This window comes from Dermacentor andersoni, chromosome 2, assembly GCF_023375885.2.
Source record: "Dermacentor andersoni chromosome 2, qqDerAnde1_hic_scaffold, whole genome shotgun sequence".
Classification (NCBI taxonomy): Eukaryota; Metazoa; Arthropoda; class Arachnida; order Ixodida; family Ixodidae; genus Dermacentor; species Dermacentor andersoni.
Window position 1 is genome coordinate 189139720 of NC_092815.1, and position 4103 is coordinate 189143822.

The window sequence follows — 4103 nt, forward strand, 5'->3', positions numbered from 1 at the left end:
ACACTACAGGGGAGGCCCACGGGCTGGTGGACGGCTGGATCACGTCGCATTGGAGCTTCTCTTTCACCTGATGCTTGATCGCTTCCCTTACCACTGAGACACTCTGTAAAAATGCTGACGAACAGGACGTGCGGACTCGTCCGTAATAATGCGGTGCTTTGTGATCGACATGCGCCGCACTTTGGATAACGTTGAAAAACAGTCCGCAAATTCATTCACGAGACTCGGTGGACAGTCTTTCTGATGGTCTGGCAGGGCGGCGTTAACGTGAATCCATTCATTTAGGCTGGGTAACTCAGATTGCTGAGACGATGTGGTTTCCAATGTGGCAATGTCAGTAACATCACTGATTTCGCGAAGAAATGCGATTGTAGTTCCTCGCGGTAGATGCCGATACTCGTTGCTAAAGCTTGTTAGCAAAACGACTGAACATTTGTTTCGCACCTGAAGAAGCCCTCTGGCTATACAAATGTGGCGCTCAAGAAGCAGGGGCATGTTTGCCTCAGCAATTCCTTCGGCGTCGTCCTCCGTGTCGCATCAGACAAGTGTAAGTACGCTGCTTGGGTGGTAACGTGACGTGATCGTCAGCTACGCGAAGCGCTATGTCACGGTCATTGCCATTACTGTTCGCTATGGTTTGCGTAGTAGCGAAGCTGACTCTAGACTCTTGCAGGTCCGTGATGGCACCGTTCGGCTGAAGGAATCCATGCCGAGTATAAGGTCCTTTGAACATTCAGGAATTATGACGAAGTCGCCGATGTGCGTGAAGCCCCGAATGTTGACTCGTGCCGTGCACCGGCCCATTGGAGTTATGAGATACCCTCCTGCAGTACGAATCTACGTTCCGATCCATTGCGTCGAAACTTTGTTCAGTATACGCGCGAGATTCTGGCTCATAACAGACGTGTCCGCACCCGTGTCGATTAACGCCGGGAATTCGTGGTCATCTATGGTAACTGGTTCGTCGCAGGATACTGACACGAAACTACACTGCTTTCTCTGCGGCTCAGTTACGTCATATCGCGGTCGTCGTAGTGGAGGATCTTCAGCGTTCGCAACATCAGCGACCTCACCTCCGCAGGTCGCTGGACTCAATTTTCCCGGGAGGCTGGGCTGGGTGAGGGACGCCTCGTTGCTCTCGGCGTGAATAGGGAACTGGAAGACCTGTTTCGGGCGGGTGACGGTGACCGAGGTTCACGGAATCGTGGGGCAAACGAGGTCCTGGTGTCCGCGAGGTATGCTTCAATGTCCAAGGGGCGTTCACCATTGCGCGGGCACGGTACATTCAGTGAAAATCCCCGGAGCCCAGCTCGGCGGTAAGGACATGCCCTGTAGAGGTGATCGGCTTCACCGCAATGAAAACACAAGGGCCTCCGGTCTGCGGTGCGCCATACGTCGCTCTTGCGGGGTGGGGTGGTCGTGTTTCAGCCATGAATGGCGTGCGGCGAGGCCTGAAGTCGCCAGTTGCTAGTTCAACGGCGCGGACACCATGAAAGTTCGGGACGTCGCTCACATCGCGAAAAATCGGGGACAACGAACTTCGCGCACATTCCGCATACTACATGCGAGGTTGTGGCTGCCGTACCTCGTGCTGTGGTATCTCGCTTCGCTCTGGGACTTGGACTGCCTGTCGGATTTCCTCCCGTACGACCTCAGCCAGAGCGAGTCGCTGTACCGATGCTGGAGCCACTTGAAGCTTTTGGAGCTCTTCTCGAACAAGCCGAATGAGCTCCCGCAAGGCATCGGTATTGTCCAGGGGTATAGCGGGAGGGTCACGCGATAGGGTCGACACGTCGCGGTTCTACTGCCTTGTTCGCTGCTGCAGTGCCTTTTCCATTGATACGGCTTCCGCGAGAAACACTGCAACGGTCTTTGGTGGGTTGCGTATTAGGGCACCGAATAACTCTTGCTTGACACCGAGCATCAAGTTCCTGAGCTTCTTTTCTTGTGGCATGGACGGATCCGCGCGTCGGAAAAGTCGGCACATATCTTCGACAAACATTCGACGCTTTCGTTCGGCCTCTGTACTCTCGCCTGAATTGCAGATTCAGCTCGCTCCTTGCGATCGAGGCTGGCGTATGTGCCGATGAGCTGCCGTCGGAATTCGTCCCATGTCGATAGGGCCGCCTAACGGCTCTCAAACCATGTCCGCACATAGTCCTCGAGGGCAAAGTAGACGTTGCGTAGCTTGCGCTCTGGAGTCGAGCCATTGAATTCTGCGACACGCTCAAAGTGATCGAGCCAGACCTCTACATCCTCGAAGGTGTCACCATGGAAGGACGTGGGGATTCGCGGCTGGTTGAGGACGACCTCGATCGGCGCGGTCGAGAAAGAAGTTGGAACCGATGTATTCATCCTTCTCACTTGATTGGGTAGAGGCTCGTGCTCAGGCGGCAGTCCTTGAAGTCGGCGGCTTGTACGTACGTGCACAGAAAGTCAGCTCGACCGGACTTCGTACTGGGCTTGTAGGCGGTGTTCGATCTGGGAGTGGTAGCATGTACCCCGCACCTCCACCAGAAAAATGTAACGTAGATTGGAGACGGAGTGTTGCAAAATATACGCTTCTCTTTAATGGCGGGCCAGACAAGGGCGTGCAGCTTACGCACTTCATCGTCTTTCGTGGCGCCGACCTTTGAGCGCGCCGTCCTGCGGTGCGAGAGCCCCACATCGTTGTGTTAATATAATCCGTCTGCCTATATAAATTGTTTATTCTCAGCAAGTTCTTTCGGAGCCCTGAGCGAGGCAACCGGTGGGAGTCCTTCGTCTGCCGCTGCTGCTAAACGAGCTGCCCGAGCAGAGTCCCAGCGCCGTCGCCGCTAGAATCCAGATGTGCGCAACATCGAACCAGGCACTGGTGCAGCAAGTCGAGCACATATCCATCTATTTCTCCGACCACAAAGCTTCCTTCATGGCAATAAAGAACTGGCAGCGGAGTGTTTCTTGAAGAGGGAATATGTGTGAAGAATAAAATTTGTAACTGTACATACATGTCGTGCTCGAATTCTTTGCCTCAATATATCGAGAAGCCGAAATAGCTGAAGACCTGCGCTCAAATTTCGAAGTAGGAAGTAACGTAATCGTCGACAATGTTTCTTACATAGGCTCAGTACTGAATGAAACAAGTTTTAGCCCTTAGAAACAAACACACTGTGGTATACGGCTGCTAATACGTTGTTACAGACTTTTTATTTTTGTTGTTATTTTCGATTTTTTTATTTCCACCCCGTTGCTCGCGCGAGCGAACACTATTGGCTCGCCGCGAAACGTGGACGGAACGCCCAGCAAACCATAGACGGAACGCGCGGAGTGATAACTTTTCTTCGCCGAACAACTTGCGCAGCTTCCACGGCACTGATTGCTATGTATGGAACGGAGTATAGACGCGCGCGACGTTTCGATGGGACCGCCACCACGGGAGACCGGAAGGAGCAGAAAAGAGATGCGCAAGCGCTTCGATCGCCGACAAAAAGAGGGTGGTGCGAACGTAGACATGACAGACGCGAGTCAAAGTGTAGTATCTGTTCTTATCAGTGCAAAGTCTGCTATACGGGTTGTATTCGGACACAAGATACTAAACTTCTTTTTGCAAGTTCGCGGAGTGCTTGAAGCCTGCCTCCCCTCCGACGCGGGTAGAGTCGGTATTGCACTATCTTCGGCATCGGCCCGCGCTTTTCGGTCTACGCACATCGATCCGCTGGAAACGAGCCTTATACAGCTTCGCTCTAACAGTCAACGTCGACGGAAGCTCTCATTTGCAAGAAAAATCGCATTACGTGAATGTCATCGTGCAGGCGTGATGTGATACTTGCAGTGACCGAAGTTGACTTCAGATGCCCGCTAGTCCCTGGGCACATACCAAGTGGCACAGACCTAGCGGTCCCACGGATACGTACCCAATGGAATATATTTTATAAATTTTTAATACATCGTCGTTGAATTTTTATGCGTGTGCTCTTCCCCTATTTGTGGAGTGGAGGGAGGCGGATGTCGTAATCATCGTCCGACGGGTATACCTGAAGAGCGTTGTCTTTTACTTGTCGTCGCCGACCACGGGCTCCGCCGACGGCGCCTGAGACTGCCGGCCTCCGACAAAGCGAAAGGCT

At 53.1% G+C, this 4103-nt stretch overlaps 1 pseudogene; it reads left to right on the forward strand.

Annotated features, from left to right (window-relative positions):
• Positions 1-3490: 3490 nt before the first annotated feature.
• Positions 3491-3672, forward strand: LOC126541068 (U2 spliceosomal RNA; annotated as a pseudogene).
• The last annotated feature ends 431 nt before the right edge of the window (positions 3673-4103 follow it).